Consider the following 18007-nt stretch of genomic DNA (forward strand, 5'->3'; position numbering starts at 1 on the left):
ACTCAGTGGCCTTCGTTAACTTCAGGTCATGAGTAAACAGACAGAGGGAAACAACCTCAGACAAGGATGAGTGAGATATTTACATAGGAAATTACCCAAGGTAGCCAGTCGATAATCCAAAGCAATTTGTTCTGGGTGAGTAGACAGGCAGTGGCAAATAGACTCATATGAATTCCAAAATTCTTGAAGGTTAAATCAGCCCTTAGAATCATGTGCATCCCAAACAGATGTTTCATCTTTCCCTGCCCAAGCCCCATAGGATGTTCCAGGTTTAAAGGAGTATATGGAGAAGTGAATTTGGGAAGTGTTCTGTACTTTAATCGCTCTTGGGGAAGTTTGTAAAGCCCCATTATCATATTAAAGACTTTGAGAAATTCTACTGGAAAGACACCCATTGGACTCCTTGCGGGGGTGGACGCAGTAGAACACGTTTTGGACTACTGATAGATTTCAACCAATTTATGCTGCAGAATTTGAGGTTGAGGCCCAGAGTAATTAGATGCTCTTTCAAAGGTCACAAAGAAAGTGACCTTGAGTGACTCAGCTGTGGTCTTCAGATTCCAAACACATTGCTCCTTCTATGTTTTCATCTTCCCACTAATTAGCTTATTAGTAAACATTTGAGTGCTACCAGACAGTGATGTGGGAATATGAAAATCAATAAGGCAGGGCTTGCCTTGTGTGTAATTTACTGTTTCCAGAGTGTATGAGCAACAGAATAACAAATGATGGAGAGGTTATGGGGATAGGAAGGGAGGGAGAGGACGGCTGACTTTGGGATGGATAGAGAACCTGTCAGTCTGGAGGTTTCAGATTCGGTCACTGCTGTTGTTGTGAGTCCCAGCATCAGGACCCATCATCCCTGCTGCCCACAGCCCCTACTGAGGGTAGGGTGGCCAGAGCCCTGCTGACTGAGCTGCCCAGGAGGCTGTCCACTAACCTGGCAGAGCTGACTGGGCAGGGGTAGCAGCCCACAAGCCTGCCAGACATTCATAATATGCCTGTTCCCCCCAAATGGGACGACCAATCTGATTCCTTCAAAATTTGAAATGGAGGCTACAGAGACAAGGCAGTGATCAGGGAAGCTTAAGATGAAAGAACATCTCAGGAGAGTACGGTAGGAAGTGTCCTGAGGGGTCCCTTGCAAGCCAGGGAGATGAGGAAGCCAGCTGCCTTAGAGAGCAGAAGTTGGGAGGCTGGGGGCGGGGGGGTGGGCAGGGCAGCGCAGCAGAGAAGGAGAGGTGAGCACGGGGTCCAATCCATACCCTCCTAGCCACAGCTGCTCCTGATTCGGTTCCGGAGATGCCTGGCTGCATCAGCTCTGGGTGCTGCATTTCCAGGAGGTCCCGTGGCCCTTGCTACCCCCATCCACCCTACTAGTCTTGGTTAGTAAAAGTGCCTAACTCCCTTTTTTTAAATTGTGGTAAAATACAGTTAACATAAAATTTACCATTTCAAGTGTACAGTTCAGAATTTAAGTACATTCACATTGCTATGCAACCATCACCACCATTCATCTCCGGAACTTTTTTTTAATCTTCCAAAACTGAAATTCTGTACCCATTAAACAGTAACTCCTCATTCCCTCCCCTCCTCCCAGCTCCTGGCAATCTGCTTCTGTTTCTAGGAATTTAACTACTCTAGGTACCTCATACAAGAATTGCCCTTTCATGTGCAAATAGAGATGATCATACTGAGCGAAGTAAGTCAGAAAGAGAAAGACAAATACCATAGGATATCACTTATATGTGGAATCTAAAATATGACACAAATGAACTTATCTACAAAACAGAAACAGATTCACAGACGTAGAGAACAGACTTGTGGTTGCCAAGGGAGGCGGGTGGGAGGAGGGAAGGGCTGGGAGTTTGGGATTTAGCAGATGTAAACTATTACATATAGAATGGATAAACAACAAGGTCCTACTGTATAGCACAGGGAACTATATACAATATCCTGTGATAAACCACAATGGAAAAGAATGTAAAGACAAATGTCTATATGTGTATAACTGAGTCACTCTGCTGTACAGCAGAGACTGGCACAACATTGTAAATCAACTGTACTTCAGTTAAAAAAAATTGAAAAAAAGATTGCCCTTTTATGACTTATTTCATTTAGCATAATTGTCCTTTTATGACTGACATTTCAAGAATATATATATGTATAACTGAGTCACTTTGCTATGCAGGAGAAATTAACACATTATAAATAAACTATACTTCAATAAAATTTTTTAAAAATATGACTGATATTTCATTAGCTAATGTCCTCAAGATTCATCCACGTTGCACTGTGGGTCAGAACTTCCTGTGTGAGGCTGAATAATATTCCGTTGCCTGTAAGTATCGCATTTTGCTTATCCATTCATCCATTGATGGATAATTGGATTGCTTCCATTTTTGGCTATTTGAATAATGCTGCTGTGAACATAGGTGTCAAATATCTCTTTGGAATCCTGTTTTCAATTCTTTTGAGTGTCCAGACACCTGTGGGGCGGGGCAGGAAGAAACAGGGGCTGCTAGGGCTCAGATGGTGAGCATTCCCCTGCGGTCCGAGAAGGTGGGGTGATGAGGGACTTACCCTGGCACGTAGCTTTGTGTGTGCTACTCTCCTGCCCTATACCATCGGGAGCCTCTCTCTAGGCAGAGACGGAAGATCAGTCTGAGGCACAATTTCCAGGCACTCTTGCTTTCCCCTTCTGTCGCCATGCTTTTCAAACGGGGTTTCTAGAATGTAAGCTCCACGAAGGCAGTGATTGGCCTGTTCTGTTCACTCACCCATTTCTAGCACCTGCTGAGTGTCTGGCACAAAAGGCAGGTTCCTAGGTTCTTCTGTCTGTCCTCTCCATAAATTTTCACCCCCTTCATTTTGATTTTTATCAACCAAAGTTTGTAGTTTACATTAGGGTTGACTCTGGGTATTGTACATTCTATGTGTTTTGACAAATATATACTGACACATGTTCACCATTATGGTATCATACAGAGTAGTTTTGCTGCCCTAGATATCCTCTGTTCTCCAAGTATTCATCCCTCCCTCCCCTCAACCCCTGGCAACCACTGATCTTTTTTACTGTCACTGTAGTTTTGTCTCTTCCAGAATGTCATATGGTTAGAATCACACAGTACGTTGCCTGTTCAGATTGGCTTCTTTCACAAAGTAATATCCATTTGCGATTCCTCCATGCCTTTTCATGGCTTGATAGCTCATTTCTTTTTAGTGCTGAATAATATTCTATTGTCTAGATACATCACAGTTTATCCATTTGCCTACTGAAGAACATCTTGGTCTCTTCAATTTTTGGTAATTATGAATAAAGCTGATATAACCATTTGTATGCAGGTATTTGTATGGACATAGGTTTTCAACACCTTTGAGTAAATACCAAGGAGTGTGGCTGCTGGATTTTATGGTAAGTGTGTTTACTTTTGCAAGAAACTGCCACACTCTCTTCCCAAATGGCCGCACCATTTTGCATTCCCACCAGCAAAGAATGAGGGTTCCTGGTGCTCCGCATCCGCAGCATTTGGTGTTTTCTAGTGTTTTGGATTTGGGCCAGTCTAATAGGTATGGGACGGTATCTTACTGTTGTTTTAATTTGCAATGTCCTAATGACATATGATGTTGAACATCTTTTCATACGTTCATTTGCCATCTGTATATATTCTTTGGTGAGGTTATCTGTTCAAGTATCTGCTCATTTTTAAATCGGATTATTTGTTTTCTTATTGTTGAGGTTTAAGACTTCTTCGTATATTTTGGATAAAGGTCCTTTATCAGATATGTGTTTTGCAAACAGTTTCTCCCAAGCCAAGAGTGTGGCTTGTCTTCTCACATTGCATTGACCCCCTTAGTTTTAAAACAGCAATGAAACCAACAGAAATCCCCTTATATGTGGGGAATCTTAACCAGTTGTACTCATCACAGTCACCTGATGCAGACTTTCAACGTTCTTCTAGGTTTGGACCCCACCTCTGAGATTCCTGTTCTACAGATTTGAAGTGAGACTCAGGAATCTTCTTTTAAAAAGCCTCCTGGTGATTATGATGGTCAGCTCCATTAGGAACCATGACATTAAAGACAGAATTTCAGACACCCTCAGCGATGGGAAGATGGTCCCATCAGGACACCTGCCCTGTTCCACAGCACCATCTGAAGCCCAGGTGAGACTCAGACCTCTATAATTCCCTGCTAATTGGACATCTCCACCTGCCATCTCAAGATCACTTCCCTAAGCTAAACCCATGGTTGTCCCCCTCCCCACCTGCAAACCAGCTCCACATCTGATCTTCTGACCTTGGAAGATGGCAATTCCAATCTTCCACCTGCTCAGGTCAAGACTCTTGAAATCACATCTGCTTCTGTCTCAGACACAACTAATCTATCAGCAATGCCTGGTGGCTTAGCCTTTAAAATAAAACCAGGATCTGATGACTTTCAACCCCTCTGCTGCCCCCACTAAAGCAGGTCTCCCTGCTTCTGCCCTTGCCCCTTCCAGTCTGTTCTCCACCCTAAGCCAGAGTCAACTATAGAAACAGAGGTCTGAGCACGTCCTCCTCTGCTCGCAACCCTCCATTGGCTCCTATCTCACGCAGAGTAAAAGCCAAAGTTCTTACAACGGCCTGTAAGCTTCCTCACAGTCCTTCTGCCCTCAAATCACCCCTGCAGCTCTCTTATCTGCTATTCTTCCTGGTCGTTCCAGCCACACAGGCCCTTGAAGTTCCTCCAACACGCCAGAAATATCCCACCCCAGGGCCTTCGCGTTGCTGTTCACTCCTTCTGGAACGCTTTTCCCCCAGGGAGCCACTGGGCTGGCTTCCCCAGGCCCTGCAGACCTTCACAAGCCACCTGTCTAAAATTTCAAGCTGCCCGCCCCCTTCGCCAGGGCCGCTATCTTTATTTTTCTCTAGAGGACTTAGCCTTGGTTTACCTGCTGACTTGCTTATTTCTGTCTGGCTCCTCCTCCTAGAGGCCAGAGCCATCAGGCGGGGCTGTCATTCTATTCTGTCCACTGAGGAGCCCAGGAGCTTAGAGCAAGGCCCGGTGCACCGTGGTTCTCATCCTCCGCACTCCTCTCTTCATCGTGTCCTCTCCGTCTTCCACGGCCTGAGGCCCCTCTGTCTTTTTACTCTCTCCCTTCTGCAACTCCCCTATTTGGTGTCCACTCCCTGGAACTATTGCTAAGAGCTGGGGGCCTTCTCCCATCTGATGCATCTTTTCTTTTTCTTTTCTTTTCTTTTTTTTTTTTTTTTTGTCTTGTGGGATCTTAGCTCCCTGACCAGGGACTGAACCCTGGCCACAGCAGTGAAAGTGCTGAGTCCTAACCACTGGACTGCCAGGGAATTCCCTGATGCGTCTTCCCAGCTGCCAAAGGCTTCTTTCTAACAGCCAGGTCTATGGCAATCCTTCTATGACACCCGTTAACTTTCAGAACAGGGTTCAGACTCCCTGGCTTCAAACCCAAGGTCCCTGCCGATACGGTCTTGTCTGCTGCAGCCTCGTCTGGCCCCTGCCCACATCCATGCATCTTCAATGCTATAGGCGGTTTTTTCTCTCCTGCCTTTGCACATGTGTTCCTTCTGCCTGGCAGTGCCATCTTCACTCCCTGAGCCCCAGCCCCTCCTACTCTACATCCAGCAAACCCCTACTTAGCCTTCCTATTCTAGCTGATGGAACCTTCTAGGCCTTCTAAGAACCCCAGTCATATCGACAACCCCTTCCATGGGTCCCCTAACCCCTGCTGAGTATACTTCAGCAGCCCCGCTCTGTAGAGCAGCTAGTTATTTGTGTGTCTGTTTCCATCATTAGTCCATTCAAGTTCTCTGCATGCCTGGTTTCTTACACTGGCCCTGGCACTGAATAGTGCTATATATACTTCACATGTTTCCTAGATGAATAAGTCTCCAGAAATGCAAAAACATGGTCTGAGTCTGCAGTAATGCTTCAAAAGTCTGTGGCACTTTTGCCAGCTAATGAACTCACTATTCAATAGTACCAAGAATGTTCCAGAACGCATCATTGTAAGTGTGCCTAAAAACTAGGACAGAGGAGATAGCTGACCTGTCAGGGGTACCTGTGTAGTTCAAACTGGACTGGCTAAACAGTCTCTCCATATTTTTACTACTCCTGTGTGTGTATGTATATGTATATGTAAATATATTAAAATATATACATTTACATGTAAGTATGTTATATACACATGTATCTATATGTGATTGAAGATCCTGGAAATATTCTCTGGGGCATGGCTGGCTCACTACCCTAAAATAGCCTTTCACACCTGGTTGAGATTCCTGCATTCAGGCCAGTGAAGGAATAAACCCTCAAAACTAACAGTCATTTTCCCCCAAAGTCTCTAGCACTAAAGTCTTTACTCAGATGTATGTTTCTAATTGGTAGGGCCTCACTACAAAATTTCTTTCACGTTAATTTGGGTCTGCTTTATCCTGTAATCATGGAAGCCCCCAGACTAATATTCTCATGAAAAATTCTGATATGTTGAAGATAGTAATTACATCTATGACATTAGCTATTTTTAACTTTTCCAAAATTGTCCATGTGATGCTGACTAATGATTTAACATCTATGAGCATGTTGTTCATTCATTCATTTTCATTTAGGGCCTCTGCCAGGCATTCAGCCAATAATGCTCACTGGGTGTTTACTAGGTCAGGGAAACATATGATGTCCAAGTAAACACGTAAATGAGATGTTTAAATGATATATGCTGTGAACAAAATAAAACGTGCCGATGAGACAGAGTGCTGGGACGAGGGCCTGCTGCAGATCAGATGAACAGGAGCACGTTTCTGCAGAGGTGACATTTGAAATGAAAGCTGATGACGAGAGGAGCCGGCCATGCAAGGATCGGAGGGAAGGAGGAGTGAGCAAAGCAGTGGGGACACATGGTGGGACACGGTCCTTGCCAACCTGGAGGACGCAGGCCTGATCGCCACTCCTCCTCCACTGGCAGCCTGGCCAGGTGCCTTCCCCCCACCCCCACCCCCGCCCTGTGGTCCTTTGTTGGTGCAGCTGTCTCCATGTCACCCAAGACACAGCTCCTGGGGCCGGCCCAGAGGTGGCTCGCCCTTTCACCTTGTATCTATTCACAGCCTTTGGCAAACAGGTGAAGGTCAGTAAATGCTTGTGGCATTGTTGAATAACAATTTGACCACAAAGCAGATAATGGCCAGTTATATGATAGAGGTCACAGGGCTGTGATGGAAAAATGAATTTCCAGAACCAGAAGAAACGTGTCTTTTAATTTTGGGATTATCTATAAATGATTCTCAGGGGGAAGAAACACATGCAGTAACTATCAGGAAGGATTTAGATCGTAAAGTTGTGAAGGGGAAAAGTGAGAGTGATTTGCAGCATTGCTGAAAATGGAATTTTATGTCTTTGCTGCTAATTCCATCAGCCTCAGTTCTGGAAACCATCACCAGCCCCAGCTAGAAGGGCTCCATGCACTGGGCACGGTGAGGCTGCCGAGCCTTCTACACTTTTGAGCATGGCCAGAGTCCATCTCAACGCTCCTGTTGGCACATGAGATAGAACAGCCAGGTGTATGACTCAGCCAGTGGGGGGGGGGGGGGACCCAATGTGCCCACAGGTGCAGCCGGTATCCAAGGAGCAGACACACCCGAAATACCCTGAACCCTGACCAGTTGTGCAATTTGTCTCTGATGACCCCGGCACCTAAGAAAAGTACTAGAAATATAATTTGATGACTTCTGATCTAAAGTAATAATAGGTAACATCTATGGAGTGCTATGTGCCAGGTGGCGAGCCAAGTGCCTTACCTTACTTAATTCTCTCAGCAAACCTATGAGGCAGGCATTGTTACTCATCTCCTTCTACAGAACAGGCAAAATGAAGCTCAGAGAGGTTCAAAAGCTGGCCAAGATCTCTCGGCAATGGGAGGCATTTGTCCTCTGGCCAAGAAGTCGGTATCTCTACAGCAAGGGTCCATTCTCCTATCAGGACTGGTACTATTCTAATCCTATTTGCAAGAGTGAAACAACATGGCATATAGTTATATGGCAATAACATTAACCTTTAGAGCTCCTTGCTGAAATTGAGGCACTGGTTTGAATCCTATGGTGGGAGATTCCAGATCTTGTGCTTTAGAAATAAAATCAACCATGTCTGTATTGAGTACCTGCTGTGATAATAATAACAACCGCTAAGAGTGAGCACTCACTAGGTGGCAGAAATGGGATTCAAATCCAAGTCCGACATTTTTAAAGAAATTATTGGGCTTTCCTGGTGGCACAGTGGTTAAGAATCCACCTGCCAACGCAGGGGACACAGGTTTGAGCCCTGGTCCGGGGAGACCCCACATGCCGCAGAGCAACTAAGCCTGTGCGCCACAACTATTGAGCCTGCGCTCTAGAGCCCGCGAGCCACAACCACTGAGCCCGCATGCTGCAACTACTGAGGCCCCCGCACCTAGAGCCCATGCTCCGCAACAAGAGAAGCCAACGCAATAAGAAGCCTGCGCACCACAGCGAAGAGTAGCCTCCACTCACTGCAACTAGAGATAGCCCGTGCGCAGCAACAAAGACCCAACGCAGCCAAAAATAAATAAATGACAACAAAACACAAATTATTGAATAATTTAAGAACACTTTCAGTTTTGATTTTTAGTATTAATGGATAAAACCCAGGAAAACTCTTTAGGGTCTTCCATACTTTTTAATGGTATCCTGGGAGCCGAAGACTTAAGACGGGCTGCACTAAGCAGGATCACCTCCCTGATGGGGTCGGGCCCTGTGCCCGGCCGCAGCCCAGCCCTCTTCCTGCCGTGTATGCAGTGACAACAACAGCTTACCTCTGCCAAGCCTCGTCTCACCCCCGTCCTAGGTTGGGCCTCCTCAGCAGGCGTGTTGGCTCCACATGGCAGGGAAGCTGAGAGGGGCCCAGCTCTGCTGGGTGGTCCACAGAAGTCCTTTCCATCATGGGTTGAGCATCGTGCTCTGTTCTTATCGAACCCTTTCCTCCCAGTGGCTCCTCCTCTGAACAGAATGGCACAGCCTCAAAGTCATGAGTCTTATTCCAGTGATGAGGCCACAATCTCCTTTCAAGGTCTCTCTGTGGAAGGAGTATGTGGAAATTAGCAAGTTCACTGTCACTGGAGATTTTCAAACAGAGGCAGGACAAGAGCTTGTCGGGGGGCTGTGGAGGGGATTTGGCAGCAAAAAGGACATCCATGTCCTCTGCGAGCCCTCCCATATAAAGGCTGACTGCTCACAAAGGCAAGGGCCATCACTGCTGATGAAACCAGCCAGCTGATGCTGCTTTTAGACCCGGGGGATTCTAGGAAGCGGTATTCACAAAGGGGCTTGCATTAAGCCCAAATCCTGAAGCTCCTGCAGGCGGCCGCTTTGTCTGTGGGGATATTGCAGAAACCATGACATAAACCACAAAAAATTAAGCCCAAGCCTTTTTTAAGCAGAGCCAGGCGAGTGGAGGGAGCATGAAACTCTGAGACCAGGGAAGGCAGATGATGGTGGATCCTTCGCAGGGCTGTGTCCCGTTCTAGCTGTGCTGGGTCCTTTCTCTGTGCTCTCACTCCTCATTATTATTCATGAGGCCCCGTGTTTACATCACACTTGCAGCATACAGTGTACTTCTGCCTACCTTAGGTCATTAAGAACTTTGTCATAGGCAAGTGGAGGCTCCGTTGTGCTAAATGACTTGCCCAGGGGCAGAGCGAGTTTCCAGCAGAGCCTAAATTCGAGCCACACTCTCCCAGCTATGAACTCGGTCCATTACAAGGCAGCCAGCTCTGAGCCCTGCAGAGGCAGGGAGGGCGCAGCCCCCTGTGACCCCGTGAGCAGCCCCAGTGAGGGAACGGATGTTCTCTTCGCCTTGGTCCAGGCAAGAAATCTCCTAGACCCCCAGGTCGAGGACTCTGGGCATCCCATTATAACCCAGCAACCCTGACCCCAGACCCAGTGGCAACACTGGAAGGCCAATGCCTGGAGAGGAGGAACCGGCAAGGAGCATCCGGACAAAAGAGAGAGGGAAGGAAGGAGCTCATGCTGTCGAGGCCTCTGCACTGGCAGACATTGTTATTGTCTTAGTTTATTTTAATGGTAAACTATTGATTCAAGTAAAACATACATGAAGAAAGGTGTACAGATCGTAAGTGTATAGCTTGATGAATTTTCACAAAGACAACACACCCATGGAACCAGCACTGAGATCAAGAAGCAGAACACTGCCAGCACCCCCAGAAGTGGCCCTTGTGCCCCCTTCTAGGCACCACACCCAAAAGGTGACCCCTACTCTGACCTCCAGCGGCAGGCCCTGGCTCTGAGTGTTTTGAAGTTTACATAGATGGACACACAGTAGGTACTTCTTGGTGTTGGGCTTCTTTTTCTCTCAGCACCGGTGGTGAGATTCATCCTTATTCCTGTGTGTAGTTTGTTCGTTCTCGTTGCTATACAGTAAGTACTCCACTGTATGACTATACCATGATTTATTTACCATTCACTGTTGGGGGACATTTGGGTGGTTTCCAGCGTTTGGCTATGGTGAATAGTGCTGTGAACATGTGGACATTCTTGTGAATGTCTTTTGGTACCTATATGCACTCATTTCTCCTGGGTTTATAACTAGAAGTGGAATTGCTGTTACATGACTTATGTCTGTTAAACCTTATAAGAAACTACCAAGTAGTTTCCCAGCATGGATGTACCGATTTCCATTCCCACCTGCAGTGTATGGGTGTTGTGGTTTCTCCATATCCTTGCCAAAACTTGCTACAATTGCACCAGGCACTCTGGATGTGTCCTTTTGAGGCAGTCTGGGTGGTGGTTAAGAGTATGGACTCTGGAGTCAGACAACCTGGGTTCTTAACCAGACTTCACCCTTCTACTAGCTGTGTGACTTTGGCTGACTTCCCTAACCACTCTGTGCCTCAGCTTTCTCATCTGTTAAATGGGAATAATATCAATAACAATTGTCTCATCCTCTTAAGGTTGCTGTGCATTTATCACAACGCCTGTCACATAGCTGTCATTCCACAAATGTTAGTTCGCACAGTAATTCCAAGTGGGTGCCAGGAGGTCTTCAAGTAGTCTTTAGGGGGCCCCTGGAAAGCCCCTCCCCCTCAGCCTCCTTCATGGCCCATAGCCAGGGTCCCCATGGATAGGGTACCAGGTGGTGCTTGTGTCTGTGCTAGATGCCCAGGGAGGGGGATTCACACACCTGAGGAGTGAACCAGCTATGAATCAACTGAATGTGAAGAAGAATGGGGAGAGGTGCGGGCATGACCAGGGTGGTAGAGGGTGGGTAGGGGGCAGGTTTCTCATCTCAAAGCGTTTCCCGAAGAAGAAGGGCTCAAAGGGATGCTATGGCTTGTACTGACAGCTGCCTTTTGGCCTCTCTTCTCATAACTTTCCCAGCTCCTCCCACACACACAGTTCCCTCATTTCTTTGGAAGAGCTTGTGGTTATTTAGAAGGTAAAAAGAGGGGTAAACGTCTAAAACGTTCAGAATAATGTGGAGAAATTGAAATGGAGTGACGATTGGTCTGATGGGCTACACTTGTAAGTAAATGAAAGCCTAATCAATATTTCTTTTAATTTAGTTTTTAGAAATGATTGTTTCCTACCCCCATTTAGTTTTGTCTTTTAATTCTCGCCAGGATAGCAGTTCTTCCGTTTTTAGACCAAGCATTTTTGTGAACCATGCTACATTAAAAAAGGAAAATTTGGGGCTTCCCTGGTGGCGCAGTGGTTGAGAGTCCGCCTGCCAATGCAGGGGACGCGGGTTCGTGCCCCGGTCCGGGAAGATCCCACATGCCACGGAGCGGCTGGACCCGTGAGCCATGGCCGCTGAGCCTTCGCGTCCGGAGCCTGTGCTCTGCAGCGGGAGAGGCCACAGCAGTGAGAGGCCCGCGTACCGCAAAAAAAAAAAAAGAAAATTTGCACTCACGGCCACTAACAGTGCAAGGAAATAGAAACACAATCCTCTATTAAAACTGCATGAGATTAACAGTGCCCTGAAGAAAACTTTTTAAGAAAACTACTACTGCCATTTTGGGGGGCCAAAACACACACTAAAGTTTCCCTTCTTGGAGTCGCGACTAACTGAAATAGAAGTGGCTTCTGTGGAAAGGACATGGTATGACAGGAATCACTGAGTTCAGCAGGGGGAGACCTGAGAAAATCCCTTAGGCCTTCGGAGCCGCCGTTTCCTCATCTGTGTTGGGGTAGATTTGACCAGCAGGTCTCAAACAATTGTTTCTAGCTCCACCATTTGGAGACTGTAAAAGCAACTTGGCCACTGGAGAATACCTGCCTAATTTTCTCTCCTAAATTTCTTTCAACACTGTCCGTCTTGGCCCATTTTCCCCTGAATCCAGCATCAGAATACCCCACTGCCTCACCAGCCTTCCCTCTTTGCTGTTCTACCAAGGGAGAGGTTGACTCCTAAAATGCTGAGTGACTCTCTGGCAGATCCCAGCAGGACAATGACAGAGGCCTGGGCCCCACCCCATCCGCAAATCCATCCCTAAAAAGCTGACGCCCTTCTCTTGAGACTCTTTCTTTTCAACTCTAAAACTAAAATTCCTAGGTGGAAAACACTTCTTTTCAAAATTTTAATAATAAAATAAAATCTAGTCTAGAGACCAGTCCTTCTGCACCTCTTATTTCCGGGGAGAAACCAGATACCCAGGTCGGGAAAGCAGTTTCCCCCAAGGTCACGGAACTGTTTGTGACAGAGCCAGGACTAAACTCCAGGTTTTCCTGTCAACATGATGGTGTGTTCATTAACCAGAGAAGGGAAAGGACTGAACATTTCTGAGGACCTGTTATGTGCCATGAATCCCGAATGACCTGGGAAGATTGATAGATATCATTGCACCCATTCTACAGATGAGGAGACCAAGGCTCAGAATAACTTCACCAAATTATTCTTGGTGGCAGGAGAAAGCAAAATTTTCCTACTTCCAAAATCTTGTTTTACCCCCCTGTGCTTTCACTTTTAGTTCGAAAGAAGAATTTTTCCTCTGGAATTTTTCTTAGTAAGAAAACTTAAACATTTTTAAAAAACGGATCTTGGGCTAGAAGGTGAGATCTTAAGGGGCCCGAATGTGAGGTAAATCACTTAGTGTTAGACAAAATGAATAATTTGTTGTTTGGGGGAACAGGAGGGTGGAAAAAGGGAGCTGACAAAAGGCCACATATGTTTCTCAACATGACCCCTCTTGAGACCCCAGAAAATCTAACACATCTCTTCAACTCACGAAATGCTTGAGTGTGGGGAGATTTCTTAATGGAAAATGGTGAAGGACAGACAGAACCAAGATGAGCTGTGTGGGAGTGTGAGACTAAGGAGAAAACCCCAGAGAAATCACAGGGAGAGCCCAGTTCCCCCAAAGCCAGGGTGTTAATTAGGTTTCAGGTCAAATTTTCCAAGGAATTGGGGCAGGAGGTGGGCAACCAGCTGACATCTGATTCCCATGGTCTGAGGCTGGTGATGCCAATGAAAACTGTCACCTAGGCCAACTGCCACCTCTAACCTTGACTCTTGGGGGACCTTTCCTCTTGCCCAGTGAGTTATAGCTTCATTGCAGGGGGTCTCACAGACCCCCATGTACACACACACACGCGCATCAAGCATACCCCCAAGGGGCGCGTCCCCTGAATTTCCTTGCCAGCAGTAGGGTTTTTGCAGGATGTCATGCGTGCATTAGCCTTAGATTTCATGTAAAGCACCAGCTCACAGCTCTGACTCCAAGAATATTTATTGGGTGCAACGACATGAAATGCAGAGACAAATGTGTCTGGTGGCTGCTGGGGGGGAATCGCTGTCGGGTAGGGCAGGAGACCCAGGGACAAAGCGCAATCCTGTGGCTACAGAGCAGCCTGCCCTGGGCAGAGTGACAGCACGAGGGTGCGGGGGCCCACTGTGCTTGGGGGCGTCAGGGAAAGCCCCACAGAGGCTGTGAGGGGAGCAAACGACAAGGAATCATGTACCAGGAGCAGCAGCAGAAAAGGCAGGATCATCCAGATGGGAAAATCAAGACTCTGGTTTAAATGTAGATGTAGTTTTGAGGGCAGAGTCAGCTAGAAAAACAGAAAGACAACCAACCTGGGTCAGAGAAGGACATAACTGATTCTCAAGATAACTGGCGACAGGGCTTCTTCTCCGCACAGCAACATCATTTTAATTAGTGTCGTTTTAACTTATCCTTAGCGTTAATGGCTTAGAGCCACCCATTCCCCAGGCAGCATCCTGGCAACCCCAAATATCTGATCTAATTTTATCCCTGAGAAATTTGGATTTAGAAGAAAATGTGCAGAAGCCTCGCTTGGGAGGAGGCTGGAGGCAAACAGTAACTCCAGTCCCCTGGAGAGCGCACAGGGTGGAAGGAGAGACTGGGGGAGGGTTTCCAGTGGGTAAGACCCACAGAAGGGCGTCGTGTGTCTGAGTGACAGCATTTTATGCCACCGCCCAACTACTGTATTTACCCAGCTCTGGGAAGGGTGACACAAGTCTCTGGAATGTGTATCTTATTTTTGTCCTGCCTGCGTTTACAGCCATAAAACGAGGTCTCTCCCTTCAGAGCAGAAAGGACTAATTAGTCTGCTTGATCTGGGCAGGAACACTGCCTGCATTTTCCTTGGGTTGGCACCTTTTTAGGCCATAAAAGGGTGCATCTCAGGAAGCCTCAATGGGTGTCCACAGTTATATGCCCCAGTGTGTGTGTCTGTGCAGAGAGCTGTGTTCACAGCTGTACCAAGGGTACACAGGGACAGGTACAACCGTGACACTATGACTCAGGCCTGACGATGGGTGGAAGAGGAGACAGCACATATTAATATAAAAATCAGCCCTCCCGGACTTCCCTGGTGGCGCAGTGGTGAAGAATCCACCTGCCAATGCAGGGGACATGGGTTCGATCCCTGGTCCAGAAAGATCCCACGTGCTGCAGAGCAACTAAGCCCGTGCACCACAACTACTGAGCCCGCAAGCCACAATTACTGAGCCCTTGTGCCAGTGCTACTGAAGCCCGTGTGCCTAGAGCCTATGCTCCTCAACAAAGAGAAGTCACAGCAACGAGAAGCCCGTGCACCCCAACGAAGAGCAGCTCCCGCTCGCTGCAACTGGAGAAAAGACTGCACGCAGCAACAAAGACCGAAAGCAGCCAAAAATAAATAAATTAAAGAAGAAAAAAAGAGTTAAAAAAAAATCAGCCCTCCCTCCTAGGCCAGCAGGATGCCAACCTTCGCCACTCCCTGCTGATACCAGGCTGTCCTGATGCTTGGCGATTTCTCTCCTCAGTAATCTAATGTTAACGCAAATTGACCAACGCAATCTCAATCAAAATCCCAGCAGAATTAAAAACGTCTGCTCTGTGAAAGACACCAACGCCATTAAGACAAGCCACAGACTGGGAGAAACTATCTGCAAAAGACAGATCTGATAGAAGACTGTTATCCAAAATATACAAAGGACAGTTAAAATCCAACAATAGAAAAGCAAACAACCCAATTTAATAATGGGCAAAAGACCTGAACAAACACCTCACCAAGGAAGATATACAATGGCAAATAAGCATACAAAAAGAAGTTAAACATAACATACAAATTAAAAAGACCATGAGATATACTGAACACCTATTGAAGTGGCCAAAGTCTAAAACACCAAATGCTAGTGGAAACGCAATTTGATACAGCCATTTTGGAAGACAGTTTGGTAGTCTCTTACAAAACTAAACACACACTTACCATGTGATCAAGAAATTATGTTCCTTGATATTTATCCAAAGGAGTTGAAAATATATCCACACAAAAACTACACACAGATGTTTTGGGTAGCTTTATTCATAATTGCCAAAACTTGGAAGCAACCAAGATGTCCTTCAGTAGGTGACTGGATAAATAAACTGTGGTACATCCAGACAATGGAATGTAATTCAGTGCTAAAAAGAAATGAGCTATCAAGCCATGAAAAGGCACAGAGGAACCTGAAATACATATTACTAAGTGAAAGATGCCAATCTGAAAATGTTACATACTGTGTGATTCTAACTATCTGACATTCTGAAAAAGCAAAACTGTGGAGGCAGTGAAAAGATCAGTGATTGACAGGGGTTGTGGGGAGGGAGGGACGAATAGACGGAGAACAGAGGATTTTTAGGGCAGTGAAACCACTCTGTATGATACTGTAATGATGAGTATGTGTCATTATACATTCATCCAAACCCACAGAACGTACAGTACCAAGAATGTAATATAAACTATGGACTTTGGGTAGTAATGATGTGTCAGTGCAGGTTCATCATTGCAGCTAGTGTACCATCTGGAGGGGATGATGATGGTGGAGGAGGCTGTGCCTGTGGGGGGCAGGGGGTGGATGGGAAATCTCTGTACCTTCCACTAAGCTCTTCTACGGACCTACAGCTGCTCCGAAAAACATCTATTAAGTATTCAAAGAAAGAAAGTACTATTCTTGCTCTTCTGACTTACAGATGCATCCATTACATCTAAAGGTACCCAAATGGACATAGGGAGTTCTCTGGCTTGCAGAAGGGAGGAATCTGCTCCAAAAACACAAACACAAAAATAAAAAAACTGGGCAAAACTGTAAATAAGAAATGAAAACATGGTGAAAGCTGTCATTTCCTAGACTTTATAGGTGTTAATAATGTATTTTATCACATCTTATCTCATGGAACATTTTCATATAGCATCACAATGCCAATTAAGTTGTGGCATCATTTTGAGACCAATCATTGAGAGTTTAAAGAGAAGGGAATTAAATAGTTGAGGTGTCAACATTATGAGCTCTTTAAAGGCCCCAAATTATTATAGCTTTGTGAACTAGAACTAAAAAGGCCACTGAAGCATCCTACAGGTTGTAATTTCTAATAAGTAAATATTGATCACTACAATCCACATGAATGCAAAGCTCTTTGGGGGTCCCCCCACTCTGTTGTAAGAGTGAAAGGATTCTTGAGTCCAAAAAGTAAGAAAGCTACTTTGGATTACCCGTAGCAGTGACAGGTCCGTTTCTTGCTATGACCTCATAAGGAGCCATTGTTGTGGAATTCCAGGCACTGACAGAAGTCCTTGGCTTGGCCTAAGGTTTTGATCCTTCTAGCTCACGAGTCTGGCTTTTGGTCACTTGAGGGATTTTCACCAATATTAGCTTTTTTTCCTTCTTGAATTTTTGTCTATGAAAGACAACTGTTTCTCTAATCACAATACTTCTGACCCCAAATGTGTAGGTTTTCCACACCGCGCAGTTTTCCAGTTATCTGTGGACACCAAGAGGGTGCCCTATAATTTGATTCAATTCTGATCCTAACTGCCCCGTATTAGTGCAGACCCCACAGGTCAAGGGCTCAGTCTCACAAGACTGCCCGCCCCCTTCAGACGCCCATTGCAGTCAGTGAGTCCCCAGGCTCCCCCCACCACGACCTCTGTTTGACTTTGCTATGAATTGGGGGTTCCCATGAGCGCCCCCTCAGGGCCAGTAATTTTCTATAATGGCTCACAGAACTCAGGGAAACACTTTACTTAGTATTACTGATTCACGGTAAAGGATGTTATAGAGGATCTAATCAACAGGCAAATGAAGAGCTACATATAGCAAGAAGAAATGGTTCCCAAGTTCAGGAGCTTCTTTCCCCACAGAGTTTGGGCGTATATCACCCTCCTGGCACCTGGATGCATTCACCAACCCAGAGCTCTAACCCTGTCATTTTATGGAGGTTCTGCTGTAGGCAAGATGAATTAAATCATTCACCATTGGTGATTACCCCCAACCCCTTTTCCCTCCCTGGAAGTTGGGTGGTGAGACTGGACTGAAAGTTCCAGCCCACTGATCACATGGGTCGGATTACTGTGGCAACCTGTCCCCATTCTAGGGGATCAGCTACGTAGGGGCTCTTAGCTACCAGTCACCTAATTAACATAAATTTTGATCTGGCTGCAAGGGGTTTATTATGAATAACAAGAGATGCTCCTTTCACCCCATC

At 46.1% G+C, this 18007-nt stretch overlaps 1 protein-coding gene across 4 annotated transcripts in view; it reads right to left on the minus strand.

The window, feature by feature from the left end:
* EEPD1 (endonuclease/exonuclease/phosphatase family domain containing 1) overlaps window positions 1-18007 on the minus strand; it is a 241286-nt gene that overhangs the window by 130176 nt on the left and 93103 nt on the right. For 3 of the 4 annotated variants that reach the window (XM_060305420.2, XM_060305418.2, XM_060305419.1), the window contains exon 2: window positions 8837-9096. The exons of the other annotated variant lie outside the window; for it this stretch is intronic. The gene's annotated coding sequence lies outside the window, so the exon portion shown is untranslated. The remainder of the gene's footprint in view (window positions 1-8836; window positions 9097-18007) is intronic. 4 annotated transcript variants of the gene reach the window in all.

The sequence above is a fragment of the Globicephala melas genome, chromosome 9 (assembly GCF_963455315.2).
Source record: "Globicephala melas chromosome 9, mGloMel1.2, whole genome shotgun sequence".
Taxonomy (NCBI): Eukaryota; Metazoa; Chordata; class Mammalia; order Artiodactyla; family Delphinidae; genus Globicephala; species Globicephala melas.